The sequence below is a fragment of the Manacus vitellinus genome, unplaced genomic scaffold, assembly GCF_001715985.3.
Source record: "Manacus vitellinus isolate BGI_N305 unplaced genomic scaffold, ASM171598v3 scaffold_2_pilon, whole genome shotgun sequence".
NCBI classification, from domain to species: Eukaryota; Metazoa; Chordata; class Aves; order Passeriformes; family Pipridae; genus Manacus; species Manacus vitellinus.
Window position 1 is genome coordinate 38,562,479 of NW_021940208.1, and position 19,790 is coordinate 38,582,268.

Below are 19,790 nucleotides of genomic sequence, written 5' to 3' on the forward strand. Positions count from 1 at the left end.
TGACATTTTAAATGCTTGTGGTGATTAACTGTTCGTGTGTAGAGAATTTTAAATCCTGCACCACAGTGAGTCACTGCAGAGGCCGCTGGCACATGATGTACATCTATATTTCTCTTTTCTGCCTAAAATCCCTTTCCTGTATTGGTTCAAACATTTGTTTAACTTCATTTGGACACGTTTGCGGTGCAGCTCAGAGGAAGGAAATTTGAGGCTCTATGTACAGAGCGAGGTGAGGTGTTAGTCCTGGCTTTAGGTCCCCTTCCCTGAAACAGCTTGGGGGACTCCATTCCGCACATCTCAAGATCCAGGAAGCTGGTTGCACATTTTGTAGCAGACAAGTAAAGTCGTGGATAGGCCCTGGGGGTTTTTTTCTCAGCCTCTGCCTGTATCTTGTTCCACAGAGAGCTGAGTAAGGGGAGAAAAGGGTAGTTCCTTGGCCCACAATGGTATTCCATAGGATAGTCCATCCAAATGGCTGGCAACACACTGCTTCGTGGTGTTATTTGAGATTCTCTGCAAATTCAGGCACGTGAATTGTCTTAGACAAAAAGCACAAAGGATTCACACATTTGAAGAAAAAAACCCTAGATCCAGATCTCTGGGGGTTATTACTCTTCACAGTGGCAGGAGTTACAGCCTGTGTTGTTCCTTTGATCTCAATGAATGTACTCCTCTGCTTTAGTGTTAACATAGGTGTAAGTTTGTGTAGGATTGAAGAATATAACTGTTGAATGAAATGGTCAGCAAGTAAAGCAATGTCATATAAACCAAATGTTTTGCTCTTCATTAGACAAAAAATTTTTACTTTGATTGTATTCTAAAAGATTAATTCAATAATTTACATATTCCAGGACTGTTACAGAAGGAACGACCAAATCTCTACTCCACAGTTTTTTCTTCAGATAAATATTTAGCTGATGTATACTGGATTTCATAGTCATGTGAGTTGAACTTTAGAGCAATATTTAACCATATTTTCAATTTTTACCCAAGTAGTATCAAAACTATGAGAGACTTCAAGAGTCTAGAGATTTTCTTACACAAGTGTAAGTTTTGTTTTGAAAGTATTTTACAAATTTACATTTTAATGTTAACTCATGTATCACTAAAATTAATTATGTTTAATGTTATTATCTTTAATCTATATTTATCTTTATTTATCTTTTATCTATAAAACATAAAATATGTGAGTTCCCAAATCCACAAATCAAACTTTTAAAGTGGATAACCTGAAATTTTTTTAAAAGTTAAGATCCTGTAGCAAAACTGAGGAAAATATTTAAAAAAAAAAAAAAAGAAAAAAGAGAGAGGAGTTCCACATACTTGTGAACAACTGTTCCTCCATTAAAATCACCATGGGGTGTTCAAGACAAACGTTTCACTGTATGTTGCAGACTTCCATTAGCTCTGAATAAACCTGGAAAAAATCCTGGTTTGCTGTATGTGGTAGATGGATTATGGCAAGCATCTTGAATTCTTCCTGTAGACCTGCTGCTATCCTTCCATTTCATTGGAAACCAAAGCTGCTTCATCTCCATTACAAGAGATATAATGAAAGAAAAAGGAGAGTGAAACGTTGGCAGACAAACACATTGAGAAGAAAATACAGGAAAATCATATTTAATTATATAAATATTCTCCATACAGAATCACATTTTTGTGGGTCTTATTGAACTTCAGGATGAGCAGAATTAAATGCAATTAACTTGCATGCTGTATACTGATCTACAAAGGGAGGTTTGGAGACTTGCAAGGGACAGATTTATTTTACAAATATAGTAGTCATTTAACTTGCTGACGTTTTGTTAAGTTCCCTCACCATTATTCTTTTTTAGAAGTGATTCCTCTCAAACTGAGCAGCTTCTCCATCTCTTAAGTATTATGGTGACATTTAACAGCAACAAACCAACTAACAAATTCTTTTTTGTTAGGTTTTATTAGGACCCTTTTGAAAATTGCACTGAATCATTAAATCTTCAATATGTTGGATCAGGTTTTTCTTGTTTCAATTTGAACAGGACTCCTGCTGACTTCAGTGGGGATTCTGTCTGAGAAAGTCTCAAACTTTGGCTTAATTACTTACTAAAACTCAATCAATACCTTATAAATTAGTCTGATACCAAAATATCAACAGTATGACTCCCTTGAAAGAGTTGTAGGAGAGAAAACGCTTGCTGAAAAAAGTCTGGATTCATCAAGCTGTTCTGTGGAAGTGTATTGGGCCCAGTGATATCTTACTTTGAAAAACAGGAGGCATTATTTAATTTAAAAAAAATCAGTAAAGTCTATTTAGATTTTATCTGAAATACAGTCTTTATTTTTTGTTTGTTTCCACATTTTCCACATTTTTTTCATCAATATACATTTATATTTTATCATTAATTTCTATTGTATTGTATTATCTGAAGGTTTTTAATTTTTATTTTCTGTTTTAATTATTCTTAAATAATATAAACTATATAAAATTATTCTTTTGAAAACATAAGCTGTCACAACTTGTATAATTTTCCACCTCTCACTGTGGAAATTCCTGGGAAAATCAAAGCAATGAAACTTTATTTTTAAGCTGCTTTATTTTTAAGTTTAGTTTAGCTTAAGGTAAGTTTAAACTTTTAAATTTAAAGTTCAGACTTTCAATCAGCTATATTTTTGTCTTGGATATGATGTCAATCCACCTAGATAGTGTAATCTGTCAAGGAAGAGGAGAGACACAGAAAAAGCACTAAGACTTCTGAGCATTTCTTCAGCTGTCTGAGGCATAATAAATAGCTCTTCTTATTGATATACCCTTTTGAGTTTGCCTTCATTTTTCCTTTGGTAGTAACAGAGTCTAACTCCAAAGAAACTTCCACCATCCACCCAAACTATGATTTCTTGATTTTGAGTGGAACCCTTCAACCCGAGGAAATTAGGGTGATTTTTTTTTCTGTACTACTGAATATTTTGTTGGTATAACTCCATTTAAAGGTGGTGGAGATCTGAAAATTGCTGTATGCTTTTACTAGTTTCTACTGAATTAAGTGTAAGAACTTCTCCTTGTTTGCAAATATGTGACAGATGTGGCTTTTCATGTGTTCCATCAAGTACAGTGATACTGAAATTCAGCTATATGTACATTTATCTGCAGGAGGACAGTGATGTCTCAGAGGTTTGGATCTAGACAGGACAGAGATGTGTCTAAGTAATTCTATTAGTGAACTCATGTGCTCCTTTAACATATATCTGACTTTTTTGAACTTCAAATTTTAGCATGTTTTAGATTTTAGCAAATTTTAGATGTTCAAAACCTACCTAGAATTTGTCAAACTCTACTTTTGTGTAAGTCAATGGAGTTTGGTCAAAGATTGCATATAGCCTTAGTTTAAGTGCTTCCTACTGTCCTAGAAAGTACAACTGTATTACAAGCTGTGTAATATGTATTGTGTGAGTAATTCTAGGGGAAATGTGTATTGAGTATGCACAGTATGATAACTCTTTTCAATAAAAAATCAAAGAATTACAGAATGAAATAATGGCTGAGGTTGGAAGGGACCTCTGGACGTCATATAGTCCAAACACCCTGATCAAGTCTGGTGTCTGGGACCATGTCCAGAACAGTCCTTGAATATGTCCGAGGATGGAGATGACTCCACAGCCTCTCTGGGCAACCTATGCCAGTGCTCAGTTGCCCTTACAATAAAAAAGTGTTTCCTGATGTTCAGAGGGAACCTTCTGTGTTTTAGTTTCTACCCATTGCCTCTGGCTCTGTCACTGGGCACCACTGAGAAGAGTCTGGCTCCATCCTCTATGTACCCTCTCTTTTAGGTATTTATACACACTGATGAGATCCCCCCCGCTGAGTTTTTTCTTCTCCAGGCTGAACAGTCACAGCTCTCCCAACCTGTCCTCATAAGCAAGATGCTCCAGTTCCTTCATCATCCCTGTGGCTCCTCATTGGACCCACTCCAGTGTATCCATGTCTGTCTTCTACTGAGGAACCCAAAACTGAACACAGCACTCAGGTATGGTCCCACCAGTGCCAAATAAAGGGGAAGAACCTGCTGGTATCACTTTTTCTAATGCAGTTAAGGATACCATTTACCTTTGCAGCAGGTACACATTGCTGGCTCATATTCAACCTGGTGTCTATGAGGAACTCCAGGTCAGTTTGCCAAGCACCTTTCCAACAGCTATGTCTAACGTGGTATAGATAGATCATGAATAACTTTTTTTGGTGTAAATACCAGCTTGGTTTCTAAATGTATTTAACTTAGACAAATTCAGAATGGTATATCATTCAATTTTGAGTCCCTGACTACAAGAAAGACATTGAGGTGCTGGAGCAGGTCCAGAGAAGGGTAGTGGAGCTGGTGAAGGGTCTGGAACATAAGTCTTATGAGGAGTGGCTGAGGGAGCTGGGGTTGTTTAGCCTGGAAAAAAGGAATTTCAGGGGAGACCTCATTGTTCTCTGCAACTACCTGAAGGAATGTTATAGCAAAATGGGGATTGGTCTCTTCTCCCAAATAACAAACAACATGATGAAAGGAAATGGACTCGGCGTGTGCTAGGGAAGGTTTAGATTGGATATTAGGAAAAAACTCTTCATGGAAAGGGTTGTCAAACATTGGAATAGTCTGCCCAGGGAAGTGGATGAGTCACCATCCCTAGACATGTTTAAAAGACGTATAGATGTGGCACTTAGGGACATGGATTCGTGGTGGTGGACTTGGCAGTGTTAGGTTTATGGTCAGACTGGATGATATTTAAGGTCTTTTCCAGCATAAAGGATGCTGTGAATTTTATGATCTTTGCTTCTCTAGTATCCGCACCTGCTGTATTTTAGACTATATCAGCTTTAGGAACAAGGTGCCTGAAGTCTAGGTTCATACTAGTAGACTCGTTGGGTCAGGGACTCTTCTCTGATTCTTTAAGTAAATGTCACAGCGCAGTTAGTTACCCTTATACGTAGTGGATGGATCTACAACAGATAGAGAGCAGTCTTCAACTGGTGCTGTTCCCTGAATTGTGTTCAGGCATTGCATTGGGGGAACCATGAATATGGTTCCATAGCACTGGGGGAACCACAGCTATACCATGAAGCACAGCAACATTTGTACAGCACTAGTGCTTGAGCCAGTGATCCAGACATCTACAATTTTCTGGCATATAGGCTCTGTTGTTTCCCAGATAGGTCCTATTGTATATAGGCTCTGTTGTTTTCCCAGTAACTTGGAATTTCCTGAAATTTTGAAGGTCTAAGCATTGCATAAAAGAGAAGGGCAGAAGGATTCCTTAATCTTCTTTCACAAGACTGAGGTTGGACACTTCTTTTGTATTCTCAAGTTGCAGATGAAAGAGCTGTAAGTCCCCAGATTCTCAGCGAAGCTGTAGCTGTTTTAGCTATGCTCCTTTGTGATGCTCTAATGGGGTTTGATTTCTCAGTTGAGAAAAGGAATGATTGATTGCATTCCTCTGTGTTCCTTCTTTAAGCATAAACTCATGAAACTCTCTCCTGGTTCTTCAAACCATTAGTATTTTACAGTCATTGGCCCTTTCAGAGAGGAAGCGAACACCCTGGTTGCTGGTGACCTGGCAGTTCTTTGAGTATCATGGTGCTTTGGTTCTTCAACCTTGTGCAAAATAGCTCAGCTGTAGCAGCGTTCACTCAATGTGATCACCTCCCTCTCCCATCTTTCTTTCTTTTGCAAGCTTCTCTCTGTTCATACAAATACTGATTTTCAATACCCAGAGCTCTTGTTTGACTCTGCTTATTTCCGGTTTCAAATTTATTTGTCTCCTTCTCTCTGTCTCTCACCTTCTGAAGGGTTTATTCCCCCTGCCCTGAATATTTCTCTAAGTCTTGCTTCTGATTTTGTTCTTCTGTGCAGTATAATTTTTTCATTGGCTAATTTTATTCTAGGGTCGCAAAGTAGAATGTTCTTTACTGCTGTCTCTATTCTCATCCTACCTTTACAGGGCTTTTGCTGCTGTTGAATAATTAATATTTGCTAAAGTCCACATTGGTAATGTTGAAAAAAGGTTAAAATATGTTAATAAACCTGGGAAAAGTACAGAGGAAAGCATATTGAAATGAGCTATGCTAAAATGCTATTCATATATAATGGAGTACTCTCCTAAAGAAAGTAGATATAAATGGAGATAGATACATAAAACTGACTGTCAGTTTTATGCCTAAATATTCTGTGATTGAACCTCTTCATTCATTCCTGTTTAAGAATATGCTATAAGTTTTCTTAGAAGGTGTACAAAAGATTACAGATTGTTTTTGAATGCTGTTTTTATTAGATTTAATGATTTATTGCTAGGTGAATAGGATTATATTCTTCTGTAGGAATAAATTCTTATACTGTATTCTGCTAGTGCAGAGGGTGATACCATCTACCAGTAATTTGGTAATTAAGAGTTTTACGCTGTTAACCCAGCACTTTCTGTCCTTGATAAAATCATTTTTTAAACTATTTTTTTCCATTTCCAGTTCAGGAACAGTTTGCTAAAATACTGCCAGAGTCTGTGGTCTGTATGACTGATTAAATGAACTTCCTAAATATAATTTAAGGCATTAATGATAAATGAGTACTATTTCTATCTGCTCTTTCAGAAGTTTAAGTTGTTTTAAACAATTAAAGTGCCTAAAAAGTCTACCTGGATCTTCCTAGGATCAAGATATTTAGAGAAAAGGCTCTAAATCATCAAGTGAATTTTCCTCTTCTTACATTGCACATATCCTAATGACCTTTCCTGAGTTTTGCTTACTGATTTCCCTAAAAGACCGACTCTTTCTCAGATCATTTCAATATGAATAGACAGACATAAAAAAAATCTGCACTTTATCAAAAGAAATGTCCCTTGGAATTTTTCAAGGGCTATGGTCTTTATGCTGTACTTAATCACAGTTTTTCATCTGGATTAAAAAGCATTATGACTTGGATTTGGGACTGTGCTGGTCTGGTCTCCTTATAAAGTTTCACTGTGAAAAAAGAATAGTGAGAAACATATGATTTTCTACATACATATATATGATTTATATATGATTTAAGGAAATTGTTTGTCAGCTCCTTTTGTGGTAAAACCCTTTAGCTTTTGCCTCCCCTTTACTGAAAGCATCTTCTCAGTCGGTAACAATTTGACTAACATCTACTTTTTAATTAAATGTTGCAGCATTTAGGAAGATGCATACTAATCTGGGCCCCAGATCTGCAGTCCTCAGCTTTACAAGATGCTGCTCCAGCAGGGGCCGTAAAGCTCTCGATAAGAGGGGTAAGGAGCAAGGTGCAGGTCCCACAGCGATAACCTCCTGACTCCAACATTATGGGTCTTTCTACCGGAATTGAGTTCTACATCTTCCTCGATTGGTTATTGTCACAAATGAGTAATGGATGCACCCTGCCTGCGTCCCCAGGTACATGAGCCAGTCCATCAGGCCATCGGGAAGCACAGCTGCCAGCCACGGGGGCAGGCAGATAACAGGCAGACCGCAGGAGAGATGTTAAAGGCGCCGCGACCACCGGGACTCCAGGCGAGTACCTGCTGCTCTTCTGAGTAACTACCTGCCTGCAACTACCCCTTCCACCACTTTGCATGGGCATTAATCAAGCTGTTCCCTGGGACTCTTGTAGGAGACCTGATAAGGTGGAACAAACAAATCAAAACTAGAAAGCGGCTGGAAAATGCGCATCATTCAGGCCATGCTTAGGTTATTTTATTTTGTTCTATTATTCAGAGGGGAAAAATGTTCAGGATACCTCATTCACACTGGAAATTACTGCTAAGAAAACACATATACATGCAGACTTATTAATATACTATATAATATATACTATATAACATTTAATACAATTTCATTATATATTATATTATTATATAAATTATATCATAATCTATGAAAATATATAATGTACATAATGTATCATACATATACATATACATGTACACATATATATGTATATAAAATTAAGTCTTGCAAAATTGTCTAGCAACCTGCTGAGTTGCAAGATGCACTTGTCATTTTTTTTTACTGTCAACAGTGATAGTAAAAAAAGTAAGTGGTATTTTAGTAAACCTGTCAGGGAATAGACTCATGCTGACTGAGAAGTAAGTAAGTAAATAAGACTTGTGTTTTAATTTATCAAGCATGTTTCTTTAAAAGGGGTGTGATTTGCATTGCTATCACTAGTGTAAAGCCTTGACTGGAGGTTTTCTAGAGCATACATGATAAAGTAAGTTTTTATTTAACATATTGGGTAAATTTGAAGGTCAGCTCAGTTTTGAAATGTATCTAACTTAGGCAAATGGTCCACATGTCCTTCCAGTGGTGGACATTTCTAGTATTTCACTGTCTAGTATAATAGTAATTTTATCTGTAATTCAGGAAATTCCATTTTGTTATCATGTTAATTGTTGGAATAATAATGATTTTTAATGCAAACCTCAAGAAATTTCCTTTCAAAAGTGTATAATTAGAATCCTCATCAAGGCCGGATTTTCTAAAGAACATAATTTCTGATTAATCAACTCAGTAGATGTTGGTCGAGTTTCCAAAACTGATCAGAAGTCAGTGTCTCAGAGAAAAGCAACAGGACAGTGATGTACCAAGCTCCTTCAGTATCTATTCATAACTATTATTGTGTCTATAAGCATAACTATATGTGCAACGCTATATTTCTGTAGGATTTGATTCATCCCATTTGGCAATGCCCAAACTTAATAGAAAGTGTTATACAACACTTTGTCACACAGAAGAAAACGTATATATTATATTGCAGAAAACACATCTGGTATTCCTCTTGATTAAAATGGCAAAGGGATTTTTGGACTATAAGGAAGAAACTCCCAAATAGTCAGTTTTGGTACACATCACAAATTTAGCAGGTATGTATTCTGTGGGAGAGAAGAGGTAATGACAGAGCAGATGGAAAAGCAACCGGGAAAAAGTAAAAGTTCCATACCACTAGAATGTTGTTTTCAGAACCACAAAACAGTTTATTTATGTCTTTTTTTCTTTCTATGGTGGCTCATAAGTACTCTGTGCTTAGATATTTCCTTAAAGCATTGTTTCAGAATAGCCAAGTGAAGAGAAAGTAATTTTCAAAGCTCTGTAGTTCTTTCAAAGCAGATTATTTACAATAGTTCAGGGTGGAGCTCTTGTGAACATACAGGTTATGTTCTGTGCTATTTTCCCTTATGAGAGTCTCTGTTCAGTTGGTTTTAACTCTGCTGCTCTTTCACTATTTGGACTATTATTTTCTATGCTATATTTTTGCCTGAAACAAAATTGGTTTAGAAAAAAATTATCATCAAAGATTATTCAGCATTTTTTGGACTAGGTTTAATGATATAAAAATAGTATTTTGCTAGAAGTGATATTTGTTCAACATTTTATGTAAAAGGTCGAGCATCTCAGAAAAGAGAGATTCCACAAACATCCTCCTCCTCGCTGCAAGGACCTGTAGCAGGCACACAGACAAACTTTGCCTCCACAGAGCTCCCTGAACCTGTTAAGAAAGATTTTCCATTTTATCATCCAAGGAAACATGGGGAAGCTTGTCCACAATTGTTCTCATCCTTTTCCCTAGTGATGCCAAGATTGTAAGAAAAGAAGGAGCATTTTACCTCAGAACATGTGTGACGAGGAGGTAGTAGTCCACAGAGCCAGGTGGAGTTTTAGAAGAGAGACTGGATATAGTCTGTAGAAAGGCAGAAACACGAAGAATTAATGTAGAGGAAGGGAAACTGTTGCAACATCCCAAAGGGCAAGTATATAAGCTCCCATTAACTTGTGTTTCCACCTACAAGTGTCAAATGCAAGCCTGAATTCATACACTATGGTGGACCGAGAACCCTACAGGGTAATTACTCAAAGAACTGTTAGTCAAGGGTCTGCTAAAGATAAAGGCTGGATACTGGTCACTGCATGTACTAGGAGGAAGGATCCCCCTCCTTCTCAAAATTTCACAGGTAGGACTGGTACCTTCTACAGCAGGTATGAGGCTCTGGAACTAGAAGGCCAGACAACTGATGAGATGGGCAAAGGTCCTTCTGAGGTAGTGGGGTCCCCTAAAACAACACCAGCTGTACTTCACATCACAAACTCCTCTGTTAAGAGGAAAAGAAGGGTAGCTATAATAGGAGACTCCCTTCTAAGGGGAACAGAGGGCACCATATGCAGACTAGACCCAACTCACAGGGAAGTCTGCTGTCTCTCAAGGGCTCGGGTAAGGAACATTACCGGAAAACTTTCCAGTCTGAGAGCAATCAAAAGAGAGTTCAGAACCCTGGGGTGATTGGTAGAGCGATCAGGAGCACAGGCAGTAGTTTCCTCAGTCTTTCCAGTAACAAGAAATAATATTGATAGAAATAGGCAGATCCATCAGGTTGATGAGTGGGTCCGAGGTTGGTGTAATTTGAAAAATTTTGAGTTTTTTGACCATGGGATTATCTACTCAACACCTGGTCTACTGACACCTGATGGGATGCACCTATCTCAAAGGGGAAAAAGAGTTCTAGTGCAGGAGCCAGGGGCTTGTTGAGAGAGCTTTAAACTAGCTTGGAAGGGGGAAAGGGACAAAACCAGGCTTTGTCCATCTCATCGCCAGTGATGAGTGATGGGATGGTGTGTCAAAACACGAGAAAACCAGTACTCAAGGGATCCTTCAATCTGCTTCAGGAGGTATTGGCTACAATGTACCACACCTGAAATGTTTCTCATCAATGCATGCAGCATGAGGAACAAACAAGAGGAGTACAAAGCTTTGGTCCAGTCCCAGAGATTTGACACTGTTGGCATAAGTGAAACCTGGTGGGATGAGTCCTTTAACTGGAGTGCCTTCTTGGATGATTTCAGGTTCTTCAGGAGGGATAGGCAGGGCAGAAAAGGCAAAGGGGTGGCACTGTGTGCAACAGAAGGGCTAGAATGTATGGAGCTCACAGTTGGAAATGTCACAGTTGAGACCCTCTGAGTAAGAATCGAGGGGCAAACTAATAATGTGGATGTCATCGTGGCAGTCTGCTGTAGACCTCCCAGACAGGACAATGATGCCAACGAATTAATCTTTGAGGAACTACAGGACATTTTCAAGTCAACTGCCGTAGTCCTTATGCGGGACTTCAGCTTGTCAGAACTTAAATGGGAGTTTCACAGAGCTAGTTCAACCTCGGCCAGAAAATTCCTAAAAAACCTGGATGCCCTTCTTGATCTGCTGCTTGTCAACAGAGTGGATCTTGCGAGCAAAGTGGAGGTCTGTGGCCATCTTGGCCACAGCAACCATGAAGTAATCAAGTTTAAAATCTCTGTTGACAAGAGAAAAAGTGCCAGAAAAACCTCAGCTCTGGACATGAGGAGAGCAGACTTCAGGCTGCTCAGGGAATTAGTAAGTGAGGTCCCCTGGAAAAATGTTTCTCCATGTGCTGGGGTCCATCAGTGCCGGTCACTTTTTAAACATCACCTCCTAAGGGCACAGGAGCAGGCAATTCCCAAATGTCAGAAGTCAAGCAGGCGAGGCAGAAGGTCAGTTTGGCTGAACAGGGATCTTCTCTTGGAAGTAAGGCATAAAAGGAAAGCATATGCCCAGTGGAAACAAGGTCAAGTGACAAGGTAAGAATACAGAGATGCTGCTCGCTGCAATAAGGAGAAAATTCATGCGGCCAAAGCTCAGCTGGAGTTGAAGCTGCCAGAAATGTCAGAGACTTTTAAAAGGAGTTTTTTTCAAATACATTAATGGCAATAGGCAGTACAGAAATATCATTGGCCCATTACAGGACGAGGATGGTCACCTCACAAACAGCGACAGAGACAAGGCAGAGATGTTTAACACTTTCTTTGCCTCTGTCTTCAACACGGATGACAGACCAAGGGGCTCTCAGTGCCCTGAGGTGGAGGACCATGACTGCGAGAATGGTCAACTCCCAATCGACCCTGAAATTGTGTGGGATTTGCTGCTCCAGCTGGATGCCTACAACTCTATAAGCCTGATGAGATTCATCCAAGAATCCTCAAAGACCTGGTTGATGTCATTGCAAAACCTCTCTCAATGATTTTTTAGCAGTCTTGGAAACCCAGAGAGGTACCAGCTCACTGGAAGCATTGTCCCAATTTTCAAGAAGAGCAGGAAGGAGGACCCTGGAAACTACAGGCCTGTCAGTCTCACTTCAATGCCTGGTAAAGTTATGGAAGAGATTATGCTGGGAGGTGTTGAAAAACACCTGAAAGACAACACAGTCATTGGTCACAGCTAGCACGGATTCCTGAAAGTCCTGTTTATCCAACCTGATTTTCCTTTTATGACAAGGTAACCCACCTAGCTGATCAAGGGAAGCCAGATGACGTAATCTTTTTGGATTTCAGTAAAGTTTTCAATATTGTCACTCACAGGATCCCTCTGGACAAAATGTCCAGCCCACAGCTGGATAAACACATCATACAGTGGGTGAGCAAAGAGCTGTATAATCATACTGATATAGATCCAAAATTTTTTGAGTCTTTCCCTTAATTCAGCTATTTTTTAATTTGTACTTTAAAGAAACAAGCAAAAACCCCAAACAAATCCTTCTAAAATCAATCCAGTGAACTGAGTATTGGAAAAGAAACCCCAGAAAACCAGCAGCTGGTCTTACAAAACTTGGAGCGCTTTTCATTTTTTCCAAATAGTGGAAGCTGACCACTTACTGGACCTACGAGGTGGTTTACGGCTAAGGCTGAAGAAAATGTTACCTTTCAAACTGAAGGAAAAACAAGCATTTAGGGAAAACACAGCATCTTCCCTGTTTTGTAAGTATTTTTGCTGATCTCACTGCCTTCTTGCAGAAATTGTTTTTCTAAGCATATGGAATTTTGTTCTGTGTATTGTCTCTGCAAAGTGTGTTTGTTTTAATGTTTGACATATGTGAAATTCAGCTTTAGTGGTTATATTACAATCTTAAAATAATGTTTACCCCTACCATGAATTCACTTTTTAGAGTTTGCAAATGCCTGGGTACTAACCTCTCTGCTGTGCTTGAAGTGCAGCCACAAAGAAAGTTCTTGTTAGAATTTAAGATGTGAAGATCCATTTCTGCCTAACCATCTCCTACTTCTGCATTCCCTGAAGTGTATCCCATCTGCTTTTGGGAGCTCTCATTGCAATATGCAGTGATTGCAGGATAAGCACACCATTTTCCTGTCAATACTTTCCTATTAGCCTCCTGGATCCATACATCATCGTCTTGCTGGCCTGCAGTTTGCTTATCTTTGTCTCTGAGGCTGCCTTTGATTTATCTAACACCCAGGTTAATGAGGCATGGAGCCCAGGGTGGCTCCAAGGATAATGCACTCCTGTATAAAAATGCTTAAGGAAGGATCAAGTGATAATCCATTCTAGACTAAAAGGCCTAGCTCTTCAACAAATGTTGTATTTCTTAATCACTGAGCTAAGACTGTAATAGCTCCCTGTTAAGCTACTGCCATCCGTAAAACTAAGCCCACTAACTATATGAATTTACAAAAGAACTGAAAATTAGATTTTAATTTGTGTTCCAAAAAATGCAAAAAAAAAAAAGTTCATTTCTTAGGAACAGTTATCACCATTATTTGACAGTGTTCTTATGCAAAAATAAGTTAGCTTTAATATTTAATTTACAGTAATAGTTTTATATTCCCTCACTGGGACTTATGTTTTTCTAAAGACAAAAATAACAGAAGCTAGAATGTTACTGTGGCAAGGATAAATCAAACTAGCTATTTCAATAATGGAGGTAATTACAAAGTGTATATATCTGAGATGTACTGAGTGGTTAGGGGTTGTTTAATTAACATAAAAATTTCAATATCATCAGCAAGTGTGTTGGTATCACAAAAGCATTGTTAAAAATGCATCTTAAAATAGTTATGTCTTTCTCTCTTCCTAGATAGTACATAAGACTAATATACATTTACTTTCCATTTCTGCTAATTACCATCTTGCACAGAAATAATTTAATGAAAGCAAGGTGAAGATCCAAGCAAGCTTATTCGTTTATTTTAAAGTGCTCTATCACATTTTGTTGGCTGTTTTGGCTTCTTTTTTTGGATGTTGTTTTGTTTTGTTATGCATGGTTGACCTTCATATTATGAATCTGCTGCAGGCTCCTGAAGTACAAGTAATGTATAACCATTTAGAATAGCACCAAATAATGGGATCACTCCTATGGGATGCCATGCTCATGTTTTGAAGTAAAAGACATGCACAAGTAAGGCATTCACCAACTGGCTCACCACAGTCCCCAAGGACTTGACCCAGGTAATAAGTCCTTTACTGGTCACTAACCTACATTATTGAGATTTAGTTTGGATTTTGATGACATGACACTGTTAAGGGTTGTTATTGAGATGTAAATGATCTTCTGTTGGGTTATTTAAGACACATGAAGGACCTAGTTTAGAATGGAAATTAGTTATTGATTATTCCAGCAATTAACAAAATAAATTTTAGAACCTGTATTAACATTTTCAGAAGTCTTAAATTATATGTAGCTCAAACTGACCCAAGGATCTAAACTGATTTCTTAGCCATCTTTAAGATGTTTTGAAAAAGGAAAACAAATATAAATAAATATTGCTGTGCTCTTATATCTACTATAGATCACAGTGGTACGTGATGCAGTTGTCTATACAGTTGTACAGTGTGCTCCACAGATTCTTTAGTATTAAAGACAAGTTTGGAGCATATATAAAAGTAAAATATCCATCCTGTTTGTTCCATCTTCTTTTTTGAATATTTTATCATTAGATTAACAGAGTTAATTTTCTTTACTTGCATTTTTTTCATTAGTACTTTAAGTTTCCTCACCTAAAACATCCTGAGATAGGAGGTAGCCTTTTCGGATGCCCATTGTTATTTATAAGCATCTCGTATTGATAGCACAATTATTAACAATATACATTTTCCTATCTCACCTAGGAGTGTTTTACTTTATTGCTACATATTTTAACTAGAAGATGGGTTTCTTGTATTTTTCTCATGGAGTAGTGCTAAGAAAGCTTTAGAGGCTGTTACACCCCCCCAAAAGGTCACATAGCATGTGCCACTATGTATTTGGTTTCGTGGCAAAAATCAGATAATTCATTATACGAATATATTTTAGAACAAACTCAGCTTAGTCTTCTCTTTTTCTATGCTGCAAGCTCCAGCCAATGAAGGGTATTAGGCACTAAAGAGAGATGCATCCTGTCTTGTTATAATTTTACTGTTTGGGTCCCAGTGATACTTTTATATATAAAATATTTAGGTAGGGAAATGGCACAAGCAGAACAACTGGACTGCTAGAACTCATTACTTAATGTGCTGTCTGTAGATAGTACCACTGAACTCACTGAAAGTAATACTGCGGTCACGTGATGTCTTTTGTGTTGCTGTATGGTCTCAGGATCCTCCACACCTCAGATAATATTACATGGAAAATTAGCTGCCTACCCACTGCAGTTTGAACAAGGTTTTAAGAAAACCCTTCCATACAGTGATACTTCAGTTTAAAAGTCTCTTTTAAAATTAGCAGCTAATAACAGCAGGTCAGCATTTTCTGACATTGACTTTCCTTGAATAATTCCCTCTGTCTTATTACGTACTTTTTTCCTGCTCTTTCAATTCTGTTGTTCAGATACAGGTAAAGTACCCACTGATTTAAAAGAGTTTTATATCCTCTTCTTATGAATCCCTGTCACCAGTGCAACATCTGGAATGATACTTAACTACTCTTTCAAGACATGACAGACTGCATTACCTCTGATGTTAGCGGAGGTTTTCATGAATGGGTATTTACAGAGGCTTTCACATCACTCTCTGCACCCATTAACCATATAATACCAGCCTGGTCATTTTTGGTTTGTATGGTTTTTTGTTTACTGATAAGTCAAATAAGACATAAGCAGCAACTCCTGACATATTAATTTTTTTAAGATTTTCTAACAAAGGGATTAAATGTTAGATCCCATTTTTTGTATTTTGAAACACAGAGAAAATCTAATTATATCAATAGATGTTAAGGCACAACAATAATCAAAATACAAGCATAAAATTTTTCCCCTCATTGGACTTAAAGAATGTTTGGCTTTTACAAAAAAAAGCAAGATGTATCTGCCAAAACACACTAACACATATTCACCATTAAAAAAATCTTTGAAGAATTAGATTCAATATACAGGTGTAACTCCTATGAATAACTGGGCAATAAAAAGAAAACACGTATCTTCTTTTTTTTCTCTGTACATCACCTAGTAACTATTGATTTCTTCAGATGTTCTCTTTCATATTTCATACAGAGCTCTTCTAATGTATCTTCTGAACACCAACAGAGCTGTTTTTTGATTCAGATTCCACTCAATTATCTATGAGTTTTCCAGCAAACCAACCGGATGAGGAGTAATTACCTGCGAATGCAGAGAGATGGACATCTTCAGAGGTGAATGATTCTCTGGAAGTGACTATTTTTGTCCCTTAATTCATGGAGTACATACTCTTAGATATTGATGTAAAGGTGAAGCTTCTGGCCCTTTCAGTTGATGTTCCCATCAAGCCCATTGCTGCTGTACTTACAGATGTCCCAGTTCAAATGCCTGTGCCAAGTGCAATAGAACAGTATCCTGAAGAAATAAAACTCTCAAACCAAATGCAGTTAACCAAAAAAGAACATAAAACTTGTCCAAACCCCCTTCATAATGCATCCACAGAGACAGTGGCAATTCAAATTCACTTGCCTTTCTTCCCATATGTCACTGTAGCTGGGCCTCATTTCAAAAGTATGTATCACTTTAAGGGCAGGTTATTTTCAGTGGAGGTTTTCTCCTGTTTTAGGACTTACATTTGTCTAGATAGATTTTCTAAAGAGGTCAGCACTTTATTGTTCCATAGGCAGCACAGTATCCCCGCTTTACCAGGCTCCCTTTCTTTCCAGATGTGCTGTACTAGCACCAGCAGTGCATATATCCAGTCTTCAAAAGCACACACTAGTGTTTTCTGACCTCTGATTGCAAGAAAAGATTACTCCTCTCAGACATTCTCATAACAGGGATGCGTATTCTACACGCTGTTTGCACGTAGAAAAGCACGAAGCTGGAGATAGGAATACGTGAGTTAATGCAGTTTTGTGGCAGTGGAGGCAGGGCACTGTGTATAAATGAGCACATTTTAAGGAATATAAGTATGTGTCCAGCTCCCCATTGAGATACCAACCTGTGGACTGTGAGGGAAACATTATGTCTTCCTTTCTTGAAATAGCATGTGCTAAACAAAACAATTACACCTGCAAATACCACCTGATAAAACTGTTTTAAGAGACTGGTGTATCTTGCATTAATAATAAATGTGAAGCAAAGCCTGATATTTTATTTTCTAAAGATAAAACACACCACTGTATACTCAAGAAACATTCATAATAAATGTCAGTTTTAGGGGAAAAAATAACTAATACTATTTAAAGTATTAAAGGTGTGTTTTGATTTAGTAACATTGAAAAAAAAATCAAACCACTTTCAATCCACAGTTCCTCTTGTGGGCATTCTTAGCTTAAACTCGAGCAATTGTACAGAATTTACTCTGTGCTTTACTATTTACTAATATGATTGATAGGATTAGGACAAGTGGCTGTCATGACTGAAGACATTCAGGAAAGGAGAAAGATGGTGGAATAGCTCTGAGTGGCTCAGGTGCCTCAGGCCATTTGGATGCCTTCTCCTTGTGATGCCACAGAAGGGCTGAATGCAGAAACCACTGCTTCTTGTGGGCAGTGACTCAGATGGCTACACAGATGGCATTATATACTTGTAATATACACCTTTCCTATCTTATGGATCCTTAAGCAACAAGAGGTGCCATCGTCACTCCTTACATTGCTCTGTTCTGTTGTGGTTTTTGTGTAGCATGATCACAAAATCTCACTACTTTTCTTTTTTTAATTATAACTGTGCAGATTTATATAAAATCTTGTTAATGAGTAATTGCACATTTGTATATCTATTCCACATGGTGTGCAAGCAGATGAGATTCTTTATGCAAAGCAGTGAAATGCAATGCACAATGAAGTATTTAATTAGAATTTGGCCTAAATTAAATACACTGAGAATAACAGACTTAAATTCTTATGAGAAGAGAGACTATCTAATGGTAATCTAATACAACTTCTTCTAGCTCTTATTGCTCCATTTATAAAGTAGTTTGGAAGCGGGGGCACCACTTGGAAAAGGAGAAAGTAATTTAAGAATCCAGATCTTTAGTAGGCCATTTGGAAGAGAAATTGCTTGGTTGTCTAGGCAGCTCAAGTCCTGCTTTTAGGGTAGAGTGCTGAACTCCAATTTGCCAACTGTCACACACTGGGATTACCCTTTGATACTCTACTCCAGCAAACCCCTGGTTTAGCAAGTTCCTAGGCAGACACAGTTAAATGCAAAGTGTCAATCATGCAGAAATAAAGGCCGAAGAATTTGCCTTTCTCTCACTACCAAGTAAAGCCCATGTGATCATGAAAGAGGAAGAGGGGAGCAGCTGTCCACCCTAGCTATGCTTGGGTCTATATTTGCCTTGTTTGACAACACAACAAGCAGTACTGTAGTGAGGAAAGGACTAAAGAGATACTTTTGTTAATATGAATAAACACATTTGCCAGCAATGCTGACATTTAGAGCTGAGTTCTCCAGAGGGAAGTGTTAGTTAAATGATGGGATTTGGATGTGCACACAGATTTTCTAGTAGCATGACAATTTCTGAAGTGAGAATATGTTTTCTTTGTGAGTTCTTCCTTGGAAAATGCAATAACTGTCTGATATGTGGTTCTTCTTTTCTCAACTTTTCTGTTTTACACATGTGTGGTTTAGACCTTTTTTTGCCATAGTTATCTACACCTGAAGGACAGAAGAGTGGGAGACACTGTGTTAGAGCCTTAATTCTCCACCCACACATATTAGATACATAAATCTAAATTACTGAAAAATACACTTTAACCAAGAAGATAAAATTACATAAGAGATGAAATCCTGAAACCTTAATTCAGTACTTTCTAAGCCCACACTGATGTGGCTTGCTGCTACTCTAGTTCTTTCTCTTCACATAACAGGCAGCTTCTAAGTGTTTCTTGCCCCCAGCTCTGTAATAATATGGATTGGTATTAACGCAGTTGCTGTGAGCCAGTGGACTAAGCCTCTGATGTGTAATCAGAGTTTGTGGGTTCAAATCCTGACTGTGCCCATGTAGTGGTGTTGGGGAACTGTGTTAGCCGTGTGGCCAGGAGTCTGAGCAGTCAGGTGAAAATACTGTTGTAGAAAATATTGGGTTCAGCTGACCTAAGTGAATATTATAATGTGAAAGCAAAGCATTCTTCTGATTCTGATAAAGCTGATCTCTTCTTTACCAGTGTCAGAAGAAAAAAAAAATTCAGTTTTTCCCCAGTTTGAAAGTACTTTGCTTCTTGAAACAACTTGTGGCCAGAGAATTTAAAAAACACATATTTGAAATGCTGTGCTGCTAAACCTTTTTTTTTTATTATTTACCTTTTTCCCTTTTTAAATTGCAGAGCATCAGTAAATGGGTGTGCTCTTCCTTTTTCCCTTTTGATCCTTTTCTCTACTTTCTTTATAAAACTGTAGAACAGGTATGATTTTAAAGGGGATATTCTTCTGTCTTTAGTTATTAAAACCAACAAAAATTGGACGTATCTAATTTATCTTTCGGGGTTTTTTTTTGTTTGTTTGTTTTTTGTTTGGTTTTTTTTTAAACTCTTCTAACTGATTTATGTATTGTTTCTTTCAGCTAAAAGTAGATCTACATAGCAAAATTTTCACTCAGGTGGAGCTG